This window comes from Chelonia mydas, chromosome 11 (assembly GCF_015237465.2).
Source record: "Chelonia mydas isolate rCheMyd1 chromosome 11, rCheMyd1.pri.v2, whole genome shotgun sequence".
Classification (NCBI taxonomy): Eukaryota; Metazoa; Chordata; order Testudines; family Cheloniidae; genus Chelonia; species Chelonia mydas.
In genome coordinates, this window is record NC_051251.2 from 61,826,406 (window position 1) to 61,844,576 (window position 18,171).

The following is an 18,171-nucleotide window of genomic DNA, read 5'->3' on the forward strand; positions in this document are numbered from 1 at the left end:
ATTTATTTGAGCATAAGCTTTCGTGAGCTACAGCTCACTTCATCAGATGCATGCAGTGGAAAATACAGTGGGGAGATTTTATATACACAGAGAACATGAAACAATGGGTGTTACCATACACACTGTAAAGAGAGTGATCAGGTAAGGTGAGCTATTACCAACAGGAGAGAAAAAAAACCTTTTGTAGTGATAATCAAGGTGGGCCATTTCCAGCAGTTGACAAGAACGTGTGAGGAACAGTGGCGGGGGGGGGGGGGGAAACAAACATGGGAAAATAGTTTTACTTTGTGTAATGACACATCCACTCCCAGTCTTTATTCAAGCCTAATGTAATGGAGTCCAGTTTGCAAATTAATTCCAATGCAGCAGTCTCTTGTTGGAGTTTTTTTTCTCTCCTACTGGTAATAGTTCACCTTACCTGATCGCTATTGTTACAGTGTCTATGGTAACACCCATTGTTTCATGTTCTCTGTGTATATAAAATCTCCCCACTGTATTTTACACTGCATGCATCCGATGAAGTGAGTTGTAGCTCACGAAAGCTTATGCTCAAATAAATTTGTTAGTCTCTAAGGTGCCACAAGTACTCCTTTTCTTTTTGTGGATACAGACTAACACAGCTGCTACTCTGAAACAGTTCATTTAAATGTTAATATTTCCTTTTGACCTCTGAATCAATAGGTATAGTGACAGACAGGAACTCTCTGTTTACATGGCTAACATCTAACACGATACAATTAGTATCACCTTCAATTCTCTAACAATACAGGTTTGCATTTCAAAGTTCTAGCCTATCTAGCATGGAGTGGTCCTAATTACCACTCCCATACTTTTCTAATACGTCTCTAATGGTTGACTCTGGATCATTTATTCTGCAGGATGCTTAACTGTTTCTGGCCATGCGTCACACTCTGCTCTCTCATGAAGGTTTCAGAGGATTGCCAAACTTCCATACCATCGTAAGTGTTGTTGTAATCCCAGGATGTCTTCTTGATAACTGCCCAGACCTTTTGCAACTCCACAGTGTGGGCCACTGTCTTCCTTTGTCAAACCGTTTATCCATTTGTTTAAATTTAGAGCTGGTTGGGAAATAGGTTGGTTTTTTTTAATCCATGGAAAATTTTGATGGAAAAACAAAACACAAATTTTGTCAAAATTTTCCATGGAAAAGTTTGATTGTTTTTTCATCAAAAAACAAAAAAATCCCTGAAATATTTTAGCTGAAAACTGAAATATTTTGCTTTGGAAATGCTGCTGTAGTTCTTCATGGGAACTCTTCTATGGGCCAGGCTTCATGGCCAGACTATATCTCCCATGATGCACCACGACTTCCTCTCATGGTAAGGGGAGGTGATATCATTATGGGAAGTCCTTGGCCTTGATGTATCAGGGGAGATATAGTCCACTGGTGGAGCTTGGCCCACAGGAGAATGGGGACATGCCAAACTACAGCTGACATGCGTTACCATTGCAGAAGAGCCAAACTGAAATACTTGGTTTTCGGGCATTTGGCTTTTGATGAAAAATCAACATTTTCTGAATAAAACAGACACTTGTGAAAAACACCAAGTTAGTAAAAACCCCAATTTTCTGTCAAAAAAACGGTTTTGACAAAACATTTTCAAACAGCCTTAGTTTAAATATTTCACGTTACATCTGTGTTTGCTGGATGCAAATTTGTACTGCATAGTTACTGATATTATTTAAAGCTTAGGTGGTACAATTTTACACAGTCCACATTCCTTCCCTTGCTTGTATCCTGTCTCTTTTCTCTTAGTTCTATTACATTTTTTAATTATTTGTTTTTGAAGTCAGTATTTTGTTCTAACTGACCTAGTCCTATCTGGACATGGTAGACATTTTACAACAAATGTAACAATCTGATCGGTTCACCAGGGTCTCATAACTCACTTCTTTTGATTTTGAATATATATCCCTTTTTGCCAATTTGAACTAGTGTGTGCATGCCGGGCTGCCCCTTCCTCCACAAATTGGGTTGCAGGTGGCCGTGATTAGAAAGAGGCTCAGGGAATAGAAACTGAAACAAAGGGTATGTCTGCAGTGGCAAGTTTCTGTGCAACAAGTTATGTTATACTTAGAAAATAAAAACCATCAGGATTTTATTCAGGGGATAAGGCAATATGCCATGTTTATTGTGAATACAGAAAGAATCAGAGTAAACAATCAGTTATAGCTATAACATTCCATTCACACACACACAAGTTCTGCAAGGTTGTTGTTATAGTTACCAGCCTAGGGGTTGCTCGTGCCAAGTCACTGGCTAGGTGGCATGAACACAAGGATCGAGAAGGGCCTTGTCAGATGCGCATCCGATGCTTTGATTTGATTTGAAGTTGGTTGCAAATCCAGACCCAAAGTCCTCAGTCTTCAGGGTCCATCTTAATAGGGATTCATCCTCATACAAGTTTATGGGGTTTGCCTTGTCATGCTGTTCTCATGTTTGAAGTGATAATCCATCACGCAGATGGCACAGCAGTGACAGCTTGTTATCTTGTTCTTCGGTTCTACGGCCTCCCCTGTCCTTGGGGCGATTGTGGATAGATTCTGGTGTGCCCTCAGGGTTATTGGGCCATCTCACCCAGCACATTCTTCGGCCAAATGGTCCTGAATAGTTGTTTTTCTTATTTTGAGGCTGGCACCTCAATCTTTTATTACTCATCCAAACATACATCTGCAATCACACACTATTTCACTTAACATATTTTCTTATTACATTTACATTTTATTACCTATTCATTCTTGAACATAACCATTCCAAAATAATTGGGGCATGACAGACTTCAATAAGCCCATTCATAATACTTGTTACATATAAACAAGCAAGATAGGAATGCAAGCGGCGGGGCAGGAGTGTTTAACAAATCTTATTCCTGAGCTCCAGAAAACAAAGTTGTAAACAACAGCTGTCCTTAATGGTTATCTTATCACTTTAGAACAGACTTTCTGTCTTGGGATGTTCTCCTACAATTAACACAGACCTTGTAAACTGATAGGCATGTTTCAATTAGCACAGACTCAGCAGGCTGGCTGAGAGACATATTTCTTTCTAATGGTCAGGCCAAATCCAGGGTCTGTTCTGGAATCATTCTTTCTCACATTTTCCCATAACAGAAATGTATTTATTAGTTATTACTTTAATCCAATAATACCACTTTTATTAACGAGCTAGAATTAAACCACTGTTGCGTGTCCACACTGTACTCCTTGTGACTGTGGAGCGCATCCACGTTAGCAGCTCTTGCAACGACAAAGAGAGCCGTGCATTGTGGTAGCTATCCCACCGTGCAGTTGGCCGCAGGGTGCTTTGGGAAGGGTTTGCAATGCCTCATGGGGCACGCACAGCGTCACATGATGCAGGGTTCCCAATCCCATTGTTCCATGGGCATCCTACTACATTGCCAGCTGCTCTTCAACTTGAAGTGGAGGTGGGGAGAGTGTGTAACAGAGAGTGTGTGTGTGTATGGATGGGAGAAGAGAGAGTGTGTGTTTTGGAGGACAGAGAGTGTGTCAGCATGCTGTCATGTTAGTTCAGACAGCGGCAGGAAGCAACCAACACACACACACCTCGGCCTCTGTGTTCAACAGCACAGGCATTCCACATGAATGGTTTGCTTTGTGTCCCAGAGCAGATCAGCACAGCACGCAAGGACTGTCAGAAACAGAGCTTTGAAAGGGGAGGGGTGCATGTCTCCAGGGCAGCTAGCCTAATTCAAAACAATGAGCAGAGCAGCCACTTGAGGGATTATGGGACATTTTCAGAGGCCAATTGATTGCTTTCTGTGCTGTAATGTGTTTACACTGCCAATACAGGGCCGGAGCCTCTGCACTGTAAGGTTTACGACTCTCGTCGAGGTGGATTTTTGCAAGGCTGCAACTGAGGAGTTTCTGCGCACAAAGTGGCTTGGCAGTGTGTACACCTCAGGAGTTACACCGCAGAAAGCTGCTTTACTGCACAGAAACTTGCCAGTACAGACAAGGCCAAAGTGTTCGTTTGCTGACAGTTGCCTGCTCTAGGGTAGGAAACGGCTGTTGTAGCAGGGCTTTGGCTGCATTACCTTTGTGGGATTTTTAGACAATTTTGTCTTGCCTTGTTGCTTGAGCTACCTAATTTGCTACAAGCTATAACATACCTGTATAGATACACATTTCTCCCTCTCAGGAGAAGATGGGAGAACAAACAACACTTGACAGATATGGAATTACGTTGGTTAATGCACTACCAGAGGGGCTCATATACTACCCAGATGAGAGTAGTATGAAAACCGATACTGAATAGAATGTATGTTGTAAAATGTCTAACATTTCCAGTAATGCTGGACAGGTTAGGTTAGCAAGCTTTCTGTTGCCATGATGATAATTTTTCCAGTCTTCTTCTGCTATATGTCAAGGCTTGATAAATTAATATTTAGAAAAGCTGAAACTACATATAATCCTTATTTTTGTTTTACTTACCTGCCCTGATTATCTCTCAGGTGCCATTTTGTTCTCACTTCTTTCCTACCTGAGCTCTGCCGCATGTCTGTATTGTGAGTACACATCCTGCCTCTTAGTTTGACAGAGGTAGGATGAAAGTCTGACACTTTCTTCTTTGTAATTATCTTAATTTCTCTGACATTCGGCATGTCTACACTTACGGCGGAGCGATTGATCCACCGGGGGTCGATTTATCGCGTCTAGTGAAGACGCAATAAATCGACTGCCAAGCGCTCTCCCGTCAACTCTGGTACTGCACCGGAGCAAGAAGTGTAGGCAGAGTCGACGGAGGAGCGGCAGCAGTTGACCTACCGCAGTGAAGACATCACGGTAAGTAGCTCTAAGTACGTCGACGTCCGCTATGCTATTTTTGTAGCTGAAGTTGCGTAACTTAGACACTCCCCCCCCACCCCCGCAGTGTAGACCAGGCCTAAGAGATAACATTTTCAAAGGTGCCCAAGTGACCATGGAGCATAAGCCCCATTGTTTCTGTAACAAGGTGGATTATCCCTTTAGGAGCTTGGAAGCCTGGGCTGGTGAGCCCTGTTCAGTTAGTCCCACCCTGCCACACCTGTTGTAGCCGTAGGACTTAAAAAGGGAGGAAGCCCAGCAGAGGGGGACCTGAGGGAAAGCTACAGGAGCGGAGCCGGCATTTGTAGTGGGTCCTGGAACAAAGGCTAGGCTCCAGGGAGGGAGCTCTGGGATTGGGAATGAAGAACAGGCAACTGAGGGACAGGAGGAAGTAATGGCTGACTTGTCCCAGTCCACGGGAGACAGGGGAGCTATAACCTGACTCCGGAATAAGGAAAGGTCCCAGGGGAGGAAAAGGCCTGAGAGCCAGCGTGCTGATAAATGGTAAGAAACACTGGTTTAAAGTAGAGTGTGACTGAAGACCAGGAGGGGCAGAAGAAATTTTTATTATGTTAACTTGGGACTGTTGTCAAAGATGGTGTTTATTTTGGACTTGGAGTAGCCTGAAAGGGGACTGAACTCTGAAAGTGACCCAGCTGCAGGGCTGAGCCACGGAGGCCCCTGGGAGAGATGGAAAATGCTGGAGAGGGGAAACTGAGACAGGTGTGCTGCAGGGTCACTTGATGCCATGAGGAGGTGACCCCATAATAGTCATCCTTGTACCTAAGCCACCCTTGAAAATGGGCCTTAGGGTTGTAAATCACTTAAGCTCCTTTGAAAGTTTTACCCAAAATGTCTAATAATTAAGGCTATGTTTTAATCACGGGTATTTTTAGTAAAAGTCGGGGACAGGTCACAGGCAATAAACAAAAAGCACAGTCCCATGACCTGTCCATGACTTCTACTATAAATACTCCCGACTGAACCTTAGGTGCTCTGGGGGCCTCCAGGGCACTGCTGCAGCTCTGTGGGGGTGGCCCAGGGCCCCACTGCTGCTCCAGGAGGAGTGGGCAGCCTGGCTGCTCCAGGGGAAGGGGGACTGCCTGAGGTGCCCCAGCTGCTCTGTGGGGAGGGGGCTGCCCGGGGCCCCATGGCTGCTCCAGGGGGAGGGGGCTGCCCGGGGCCCCGCGGCTGCTGTGGGACCGCTGCTGCTGTGGTGTCCCCTGGGTCAAGCTGCCTGGGGCTGCCCGAGCACTGGCAGGTACGGTGGGCCCGGGGTCAGCCACACTGCTGCTGTAGAAGTCCCAGAGGTCCCGGAAAGTCACGGAATTCATGACCTCCGTGACAGACTCGCAGCCTTACCTATAATTATTACTAGTTAGTTATTTCCACCACCAACTAGGTGCTCGAGAGACAGGAAAGCCGACAAGGTCATTGACCAAATGTCTTGCAGCCTAAACACAATGCGTATAAATAAAAGTCAGGTGGTGAGGAGGACGTGGGATGTGATGGGTTGCGATTGGCTGGTGAAGTTTGGCATAAAGTGTATTAGTCCCACAATTTGATGTTACATCTCATGTTTCTAACACTTCGCTATGGAGAGAGCTAATGTTATAGTCACAGCTTCCGATGGAATTCCTAACAAAGTCCACACTTTGTGATCACATTGTGACTTAACAGAGGTTTACAGATTTTGTGTATATATATATATATATATATATATATATATACACACACACACACACACAATATATATATATATATGTGTGGCCAAGAGTTAAACACACACCAAAAAGCACTTAAAGTCAGGCTCCAATGGGAGCTGGTGGGTGCTCAGCGCTCTTGACAACCAGGGCACTTAGGTGCCACAGTGTAGATTTAGGAGCCTGACTTGAGCTTCCCATTTTTAAAAATCTTGTCTTTCTATCTAAATACGTGTTTGCATGTCTAATACGTAGTTGTCTCTTCTATCCAAAAATCCTAAAGAAAGTGCCTTGTGAACTACCCCAGAAACCAATAAGATTTTCAAAAACCAGATAAAGCTGCTGATGGCTAGAAACATGGAGGAGCAGTTGTAAGGCCATAGCTAAGGTTGCATCAGAATTTTCAGTGTCACGGGGTATCTTGATATGTTAAAAATGCTTGGAAAATAATAAAAAAACACAATCGAGCAACGATCGTTTTGAAGGAGCTCTACTTTTTTGTGTACTTGTTAGATAGAGGTGACTTTTGTTTTGTGAAAGATTTGTGTTGATGTATAAAAATGGGTCAGAATATGGATTTGGTCCTCCATGTTTCTCCTTTGTTCTGAATCCTTTTTTATAAACCTGCCAGGGGGAATTTGAGTCAAATTCAAGCTACTAATTAATGTGTGTGTGGAGTGAACTCCAGTGTGAATTTTGTGTTTGTATTAGAGGGGTAGCCGTGTTGATCTGTATCCACAAAAACAACGAGGAGTTCGGTGGCACCTTAAAGACTAACAGATTTATTTGAGCATAACCTTTCGTGGGTAAAAACCCCACTTCTTCAGATGCATGGAGTGAAAATTACAGATGCAGGCATATTTACCCATGAAAGCTTATGTCCAAATAAAACTGTTAGTCTTTAAGGTGCCACCGAACTCCTCGTTATTTTTGTGTTTGTGTGTTGTTGGGGTTTTTTATGGAATTTGGATTTTTTTAGAACTGCCGGGATAAATATTAAAAGGAAGCTTAGATTCTGACACACATTCTGTAGCAAGGGAAGAATTCCATTGCAAATTCCATGTCTGCAGAAATGAGGAACATATGAGATCCTTTCCCATTTGAACCTGCATTAGGTCAACCTTCATAGATTCCAAGACCAAAAGGGTCCATTGTGATTGTCTAGTCTGACCTTCTGTATAGCACAGGCCTGTGATACCAAATTTTCCCTATGTCTCTGAAGCCAAGCAAGCACTAATGTAGCCATCAGTATTCCTTTTAGATGCCTTGGCTGGGATACCTTGTGAGTTTTCTCCTCCTTCTCTTATTACCAGATAGAATAAATGAACTGATTATGTCTAGGGCCCTACCAAATTCACAGGCCATTTCAATTTCATGGTCATAGGATTTTAAAAATTGTACATTTCATGATTTCAGCTATTTAAATCTGAAACTTCATGAAGTTGTAGTTGTAGGAGTCCTGACCCAAAAAGGAGTTGGGGGGGGTTCACAAGATTATTGTGGAGGGGGTTGCGGTGCTGCTACCCTTGCTTCTGCACTGCTGGGCGGTGGCGCTGCCTTCAGAGCTGGGCAGCTGGAGAGCAGCAGCTGCTGGCCGGGAACCCTGCTCTGAAGGCAGCGCCGCCGCCAGCAGCAGCGCAGGTAAGGACGGCCTGGTACGGGATTGCCACCCTGACTTCTGCGCTGCTGCCTGCAGAGCTGGGCCCTCAGACAGCAGCCGCCATTCTCTGACCACCCAGCTCTGAAGGCAGCAGTGCAGAACTCAGGGTGGTGTGGTACGGTCTTGCCACCCTTACTTCTGCACTGCTGCTGGCGGGGTGCTGCCTTCAGAGCTGGGTGCCCAGCCAACAGCCGCTGCTTTTCAGCTGTCCAGCTCTGAAGGTAGTGCAGAAGTAAGGATGGCAACACTGTGACCCCCACCCCCAAAATAACCTTGTGACCCCCCTATAACTCCCTTTTGAGTCAGGACCCCCAATTTCAGAAACACTGGTCTCTCCTGTGAAATCTGTATAGTATAAGGTAAAAGCACACAAAAGACCAGATTTCATGGGGGGTGAGCTGCTTGGCATCTTTCAGAGGAGGCCCACCTAAACACTGAAGATGCAAAGAAAACAACAAGAGAAGGAGGCAGTGTTGCCAATCCCAGGCATTCAACAATGTGCATTTTTAAAAAAGTAATAAATTTAGACTCTTTTATTTGCCTTCTGGTTTGTGAGCCTTTAGGATGCACTGCGTTCATCTTTTCAAGCTTTTCTCCTCAACCAGGAGGGCTAGAAATGTACCTTTTTAAAATGAAAGCTGAGTTTCTTGTACGTTCTCTTGGTTTCAGGAGGGTGGGGCTTTAGAATAAAAAGACCAAATAGCACAAGACTTGCCGTAAAATCTCAAGAGTTGGCAACACTGATCTCTCACTGTAAGAAGAATATTAGGAAGAAAAGGCAGACTGTTGGATACATTCAATTCATTATCTCTCTAAATTTTCTGGAACAAAATCTAAAACAGATTTAGCTGGACGTTAGAATACCTACTGAAGGGTTAGCTAAATTTACTAAATACTGCAGGTGCCACCAACCATCAGCTCACCGGTCCCACATCAATTTCCACCCCCCAACAAGTTACAAAATACTGGAACAATACATATAAAGGTCAGTCTATATTTCTGAATGTAAATATCTGCCTTTCTCCAAAAGTCTGTATCCTGGAATTAGTGCAGAAATTACATCGTCCAGCAAACACCAAGAAATGGGTATGGATGCATCTATGTGAAAATCTAACATACCGCCAGTGTATTCAGGATGAGTAATTAAGTGGTAAAACACAGTTCTGACGGAGGAAATAACTGTGTCACCTCCAGAATGGCAAAATAATCAAGGTGGGCCATTTCCAGCAGTTAACAGGAACGTGGGAGGAGCCGTGGGGGGGAGGGGAAATAAACATGGGGAAATAGTTTTACTTTGTGTAATGACACATCCATTCCCAGTCTCTATTAATTAATTCCACTAGTATTCCTTTTCTTTTTGCGAATACAGACTAACACGGCTGCTACTCTGAAACTTATCTTTTAGATTATGGCCCCAATCCTGCAATTCATTGTGTGCAGGTGGACTGTTGTTTTTGCATGGAGACCCAGGATTAGAGTCTGCATTTGTAACTAGTACACTCGGAATTAATGGTCATGCAAAAGACCTTTCCTGTGTCCAGATTAAAGAAAAAGAGGGTGTGTGTGGAGGGGGCAGATGGGAAATCCCAGAAACAAAATGATAAAGCAAAACACTTGTATACTTGCAGTCCTTCATCCTCAGATCAGTAATATGTTCATTACATTAATTTAAAGGTCTTCCTTTCTGCATTGGTTTTGTTTGTTCTTTGCATTTCTCTTGAAAAATGAGTAACAAATGTAAAAATAGACAAGGAAAAATTTTAGATGGGACATAAAAGGCTGAACAATGGTGAAAGGAGGGCTTCTAATAATTTTACAGCAACATGCATTGGACCTAATCCAAAGCTATTGGAGTCAATGGAAAGATGATTTCAATGGGCTTTGCATCAGACACAGTGATTTTGCAAACCCATACATCCAGACACCATGGTCTTTGGTGCGGTGAAGATAAGCCAGTTTGCAACAGTTCATTGAGCTGGTACCTTATTTGAAACTGCCATCTTGTGCCCCAGAATCCAAGATTTCATTTAAAACGTTGTCTGTAAGCTTTTATGAATGCAAAGAGTTAACATGTGAACTGAGCATAAACTGGTATAACGATGCCTGAGTCTGCAGACGGCCTGAAACAATATCTAAGAGGTGTGTGCTGCTTCTTTAATTCTGAAACATAGTTATCATACTGTAAATGTTGACCATGTTAACTCTTTCAGCACTGATCAAAGCACACAAGAAACGAAGGGATAGCTCTTACAAAGAGCTGTACAATCATATGTTAAGTGGCATCTTGTAGCACAGGAGTGGCCACCCTGAGAAGGAGCCAGAATTTACCAATGTACGTTGGCAGAGAGCCACAGTAATATGTCAGCAGCCCCCCCCATCAGCTCCCCTCCCACCCCCTGCTTCCAGCGCTTCCCACCCACTGGCAGCCCCGCCAATCAGCGCCTCCCCCTCCCTCCCCACACCTCCTGATCAGCTGTTTCGTGGCGTGCAGGAGGCTCTGGGGTGGGTGGGAGGGGGAGGAGTGAGTGCACTGCAGGCTCAGGGGAGGGGGCCAGAAGGGGTGGAGTGGGGGCAGGGCCTGTGGCAGAGCCAGGGGTTGAGCAGTGAGCACCCCCCGGCACATTGGAAAGTTGGCGCCTGTAGCTCCAACCCCAGAGTCGGTGCCTAGACAAGGAGCCACATATTAACTTCTGAAGAGCTGCATGTGGCTCCGGAGCCCCAGGTTGGCCACCCCTGTTGTAGCATCTCAGATGGATGGAGATCGGTTTGGGGGCAGAGCGCAGGAGAGCTCTCTTTTTATTTCCATCTAGTTCAACCTCATTGGTTTGATCCAAAGCCAGCTGAAGTCACTGAAAAGACTCCCATTGATTTCAGTGGGCTCTGGCTCAGACCCTAAAATAGGGCAGGGTATGGTATGCTACAGAGGTACTATTTTTGCATGTTTGTCTGGTTCTTCAGTGTATTAATTACTTTGACAGGCAGTTATTATGGGTGTGGAAATGCCGCACATCAACATAAAATATGCCCATTTATATACATAGACCTATCTGTCTCCTACCAAAACATCCCCAAAAGCCAGCTGCACTAAAGAGCTCCGTGGCCGTTGCCTCCAATGTAGACATTCTGTATTTTCTGTAACTTGAGTTCAGTTATGCCTTGCATAACTGGCAGCTTAAAATCAAAGGTCACTTCCTCTCACTCTGCTCCGAGCTAACTTACTAATTCTTTCTATATTCTTAACTGCTGTTTTGACAGCTTTGTCACAACACAGATGACCACATCAGACCATGCTATCAGAGAGCCTGCTCATTCCAACGGCAGTGCTGCCTCAAGCAAGCTAGCTATAGCCTTGTTTTGGTGATGCATATTTAAAGACCATCTCTTTGTCAACCATGTGAGAAAAATTATAGCAGTAGGAAATGTTCTCTATCAAACATTTCTACAAGCTGCCCAGAACCCCAAAATCCCATATTTATAGCTTTAATTATAGAAGCAGTTTGTCTAATGAAATAAGGACATGAAAGCCTATTAAATAATGCATTAAAGTTTGAAACATCTTAAAATTATACGGGATGGATTACAGCAGACATAAAACACAATTTTGGTTTTATTTACATATTTCCCCCCTAGGGTTAAGAATGAGGAATATAGGGATACACTAACCACGTGAAAGAATATACATATTACTACTAATTGGCACTGACATAATACTTTACGTTTTTTAAATGTTTCCAAACATTTTAAATTAATTCGCAGAACATTCCTGCATTGTAGTTAAGGTGGGGAAACTGAGGCAGGGAGGTTAAGGCCAACATTTTCAAAAGTGCCCACTAATTGTGTGTGCCCCAATGTTTGGATTTCCAACTCAAGACAGGTGGGCCCTGGTTTTTAGATGGGCTGAGCATCCAGGACTCCACTGAAAGTGAATGGGAGCTCCAAGTGGTCAGCGCCTCTGAAAATCAGGCTGTCAGGGCCCCAAGGTCAGTACCCAAAAGCATTATTAGTGGGCATGTTTGAAAATTTGGTCAACAGTGACCTGCCAAGGGCCACAGGGGGAGTCAGTGTTAGAGTGTCAGGGAGCATCAGTGACAGAGCTCAGGCATCATGACTCGTTCCTGTGTTCAGATCACTAGCTTAATGGCAATGGCCCCTGACTTCTCTCCTGCCTCCAGCCAGACTTGCACCTGTGTAATTAAATGCAGTTTGGGCCCTAGTTATGTAGGGCCAGATTCCACCCCCCCCCTTGCTCACAATGAGTAAAAATTAATTCTGTGAGTAGCCCCATTGAAATCAGTGGGACTACTCTGGAAGTAAGGAACTACTCAGCATGAGCAAGGGGTGGCATGGGGCTTATGTGTGCACTGTGCTAATGATTTTGAAAATGTTTTCTTTATTAACTAAGAGTCCTGTCTCTCTCATGAATTCTCTCTAGCTAAGCGATCTCTTTAAATATAAATGACTCTGTACCACATTTAGTACTATCAGATTATTTTGTTAAATTATTTACCCATTTTTATCATCAGCCAGAGAACTTTTATAGAAACGGGAACAGGATCTTACTCCTGGTTATTTTTAACATGTGCCACCATAAAATCTTATCCTTGTGATGGGGCTCGTGAAGCCTCGCAAAGCTGTTTCATTGTGGATTTTAATAGAATCACAGAAACTGGAAATGAGGAAAAAAGTTCTATGAAGCCTCCAGCTCCACCCAGTCTTGGCCCCTGCAGTGTATTTTTGCAAGTTACTATTGAAGTCAGTGGAAGTTGAGGGTGCTCAGCACCTCTTGATATGTCCTAATCATATTGCTGGATCCAGTCCTTAGTCTGTGAACTTTAAACAAGGGGAAAGCTGACATTTAGGAATGTTTAATTTAGCCTTATGCATGTTTTGCTTTGAAGTAAGACATGAACTGGCAAACAGGCAACTTGTCTTATTATTTATGTATTATTTGTATTAGGAGCCCCAGCCCAGGATCAGAACCCCAATTAGTTAGGCACTATGTGCAGATGAAGAATAAGGATGACTGTTCTTATCCCGGAGAGCTCATAATTAGAGATGGTTAGAATTCCTCCAATGGAACATCTTTCTGCTGAGTGTGTCAATTTGTCTAAATTGAGAAGTTCCGTGGAGATGTTTCGATTTTGATGAAAGTCTGATGAAAAGCAGGCAGGGTAATGATGGAAGCCTGCCTTCCCAACAGATTTCTGCTGGAAATCTGTCTGGTTTCCTGCCAGCTCACCTACCCAACTCCTTAGCAGCCCACCTGGTGGGGTGAGGGAGAGGCAGGAGTCTGTAAACCATGGGAGGGTCAGCTCTCAAGCTGCCAGCCTCACAGTTCCTTGGCACCTCAGGCTTCCAGGGTCCTGAGACAGCCAGCCAGGTGCACTGTCTCAGAGTTGGGTGCCTCAGGTCTTCCAGCGTTCACAGCTCTGGGGCAGCGTCACAAGGTTCACTCACCATTCACTCCCTCTGGCCAGCTCTAGGGATAAGCTCTTTCCAGGTCTGACACCCCCTTCTTCCACTCATCCGCACTCTCTACGGCCTCTCTCTCTCTCTCTCTCTGACTCCAGGTGCTCTCTCTTTGTGACATAGCCCTCTGGCCAGGTTACTGTACAGTCCTCCCGTTCCAGGGTATCAGAGTGCCACTGGATCAGCTGTTTCAGGCAGTCTTCCCTTCTTCCCAGTCTGTGCCACTTCCCCAGTGGCTGATATGGGAAGCTGGGCCAATCCACTTCTCCAGGTTCATAAGGGTTCCTTATGTCCAGCAACTATCATCTGATTGCTCCCAGACTCTGTTGCTGTTTCCCTTGACTCCTTCCTGCTTCTCTGCTCTTATTTCCTGGCCTCCCCCACTCTCTGGGTTTATCAGCTCAAATTCCATCTTCCCCGGGAGTGCCTGCAGACTACCTAACTCTGTAGCCCCTTTCTGCTGCCACTTTCCTAGCTTTATGCCAGTCCCACCTGTTCCTCTTCCCCAGTTGCAGCCTATCAGGTTAATTGATCTCACTTAACCTGCTGTGCCTCGTGTGGGGTGGATGCCTCATCACAGGCACCTAGCCCACTGACTGCCTCCAAATCTATGGCTCTGGGGCAGCCAGCCAGTGCGACTGTCCGGAAGCCCTGGGGACACCAAGGTTTCCATGTCTGCAGCTTTAGGGCAGCTCAGGGGCTGCCCTGGAGTCAGAGCTCCATCCTCTTTTATGGAGAATTTTGAAATTTTTGGTTTTTGTTGCAAATCGGAATGAAACTAAATTTTCTCTGTGCAACTCTAATCACAATCTACATGACAGACAGGACACAATAAAGAGACAAAACAGACAAATAGTGTGGGGAAGGCTTTGATAACAAAAGGAAGTGAGTTGAGAGGACATGAGCACTCTCTCTCCTGGTCCCCAGCTCTTTTCTCTATCCCACTCTGAAATAGCCACCTGAATTTATTGTACAATCCAGCTCCTCTTGTCAAGCCAGGCAAGGACTGGATGATTAAATACGTAATTATTCAATCAGCATACGGAGCTGTCATTAAGGTGACATGTGGGATCTTTCATAACTTAAATAACAGTATAATTTTTGTTCCCCTTCTGGGCTCAATATGGCTGAAATTAAAAATTACGATGTCGTGAAAAATCCCTCTCTCTGTATCTAGTTCTGATGTGGTACATTTCAACTTCTCCATTTGGTGCTAATCAGAACTGACATTTTTTTCCTATGGAAAACTAAGATTCACTGGAATGTATCTCTGGATTAAATTAACAATTCTATGTTGGAAATGCCCATTTTGTAGTTGATACAGTAGAGTGACTACAACCACTCTTCTAACTTTTTCAGGTTTTACAGGTATATAGAGTGTGTCCAGAGGATGGCAGAGGAAGGGTTAACTTTTTGCCCTAGCTAGAGGAAGAATTACAGCTGCCTGCCTTGAGTGCAGGGATTTGTAGGGCAGAGCATCTTGGAGAACTGATTAAATATCCCACCATGCAATGGATCTGACACAGCTGCTATTGAAGTCACTGGAAAGACTCCCATTAACTTCAATGGGAGCTGGACCAGGCCCTAAAGGCAGGCAGAGTCAGAGAAGAAAGATCTCTGGGGAGAGGTCTGGGGAGGATGGAGAGCTGGAGTAGAGTGAAAGTGACTTTTCCCTCTGGTACATGGCTGAAATTACCCACACATTACTGATTGTTTGGACTTGGCTGAAGCAAGCCAGTTCTTATAACTTTGAATTTTGGCCAACGGCAAGCCTTATTGTATTTCTGCTTGGCTGTTCAAAGAAAAGGACATCCTTTATATTCATTTTTCAGTTTTATGCTAAAGCACACCACAGAGGTGTGTACATTCTACATAGGCACGTTGTCCATATAACATGTTCTAAGAGTTTTTGAGCCTGCTGCTTCTGAAATTAAACAGCAGTAAAGCCCAATTACCACAGTGAGGTGATTCCCAAGGTTGCAGGTAAAAACACAAGAGATCGTAGTTTTATACAGGAGATAAAACTTAATTTCTGCAGCTTACGAGCCATAGAAAAATGTTTTACCACAGACTGGGGTAGTCAATTATTGTTTGTCAAGGTCCAAATTTCTTGGTCAAGGTATAGTCAAGGTCCAGACCCCAGAGAAAATAATAAAAATAATAAAAAATAATAAATAAATGAAAAGATTTTGGGGTCCATTCAAAAGCATCTGGTGGTCTGGATTTTGCCCTTAGTCCACCTACTGACTACCCCTGCCGCAGACCATAATTATATATCCTCACAACTAGCTTTCATTATAAATGTTTCTAGAAGGCAAGGTAATAGACAGTATGTGTGAGGGATTATAAACCACTGATGGGATTAAATTGGTTGTTTACTGATATTGGAAGACAGAGCGCACTAGCTTATATAATAATAGCCCAGGGGCTTGAAGCTCTATAATACTGAAGAGTATTTGTAATAAAGCTGACAGTAGAACTCTAGAAATGTATCCACCTCTCTCTCCAAACAGTTTTTCTGAGAGCTCCTAAAAGGCTCAAGAACTTAAGTAGCTCTAGTGATGTGATGTTGTCCAAATGCATAACTTGTCTAGAGACAGGAGGCAGAGCTCAGGTGATTCATCCATGGTTGTGGTCCAGAAGGCAAGGCAATCTGGGAGTTCCACTGGTTCAACAGTGGAATTGTTACAAAGCCTAAACAGCAGGTAAATATAGTGGTCCTGAAACTCTGTTCATTCAGGAGCTGAGATGATCCAGAAACCAGACATTTCAATGGCAGAAGGTGGAGCTGGAATCCAAGAGGTTATCAGGAAGCTTCTTCCATGAAGGTCAGGAATACAAATGTGGACAGCATTTTTGGAATGTGGACGATGATTTGTCTTGTCCTGTTTTTGTGCTGAAGCCATCTGTTGCATGTGAAGGAGAGTGGCAAGAGTTAAATGAATCAACATTCCAACATTGGTGTTGCCACATTCTATTGGAATTCCACTGAAATCAAAATGGAACGTCATGAAATAGCTGGCATGGCACCTAATGAACTGCTTCTTGCCTGATAAATGCGACCACACTATGTGACTGAGTCAGGTGAAAGTAACCAAGAGAATTCAAGTCCTTCCAGAGCTGTTACAAAGAAGTGGGGAACTACAGTTAAGAAGAACCACCCCATCCTGGAAATATGGTATTTAAACCACCTTACCCAGAACTGCCTTCAATGTTGGGGAAACATAATTTGCAAGAGAGAAAGGGAACTTTGTAGTTTTAAACACTGTAATGGAGAGACTAGACACTCTCCGGAATAAAGTGACAAACCATCCCAACATTTAGGGTAATCTGGCTACAATAAATATTGTTACTTGGCTTATCAGGATTATACTGAATGATCTGGATGCTTAGATGCCTATGATCTGTCTCTCTGTAGCTCTCTGAAAAATCCAATCTGGGTCTTGGAGGAACACACGGAAAGCTGTGCAGTGTTCCCTGATAGAGGAATACAAGTTCTTGGGGTATTGTTATGGATGTGCTCCTCTGCAAAAACCATTGACTTTTCCCAAGGGAGGAGTATCGTTCATGAGACTAATGTTAAGATATTGACTGTGATCTCATGTTTGTAATCTTCAAACAGACATAAACTCTCTGTGGACATGGTCATATCATTACATAGTCTAACTTAAAGGAGTTAATTGGGCCTCAAATACCTCTATAAAAGACAATGTTACATATCCCACGATTATAGTATAGAACAGTGGTTCTCAACCTATTTACCGTTGTGGGCCACATCCAATACTACCTGTATGGCCTTGAGGATGTCACATGGGTCGCAGCTCTGTGCTGATTGGGCTGCAAGCGGCCCACGGGTCACAGGTTGAGAACCACTGGTATAGAAAGAGTTTCAGAGAGGTAGCCATGTTAGTCTCCATACATCTGAAGAAGTGGGTCATAGCCCACGAAAGCTTATGCTCTAATACATTTGTAAGTCTTTAAGGTGCCACAAGACTCCTCGTTGTTTTGGTATAGAAAGATGGCCACATCATTTTTGATACTAAAATGAATGTAAATATGTGAGAGTGTGACACAAATCAATACTTCAGTTACTGGAGTTATATTAACTGATCCAGCAGTTTAGATTGTTCCCTATACACATGCATCACACTGAAAGCTGTGAACTGGATCTTGGAGAACAACATTCCCCAAAAGAGGAGTACTGTACTTGGGATATTCTTCTGGCTCATTCCCCTGCTAGAACCATGGACTTTCCCTGAGGTAGGAGTATCATCCATGAAACTAGTAGTTTCATTTATGAGAGAGCAATGATTTAATCTACAATGAAACATCTCACTTCCCATGAATATGGTCACTTCTTTTACACAATCTAAGTGATGTCAATTGAACCACACATATACGTACAATTGCAATACTTCATATGTCTCTATCACATAAAATGCATCTTAGCATTTTAAATTCTAACTGACCATTCTTTGGAGATGTTCTTCTGAC

At 43.7% G+C, this 18,171-nt stretch overlaps 1 long non-coding RNA gene across 1 annotated transcript; it reads left to right on the forward strand.

Annotated features, from left to right (window-relative positions):
- The first annotated feature begins 675 nt into the window (after window positions 1-675).
- Window positions 676-17,352, forward strand: LOC122462507. Its single transcript, XR_006285070.1, has 2 exons — window positions 676-959; window positions 16,418-17,352. It is a non-coding gene; the product is annotated as an uncharacterized LOC122462507 (long non-coding RNA).
- The last annotated feature ends 819 nt before the right edge of the window (window positions 17,353-18,171 follow it).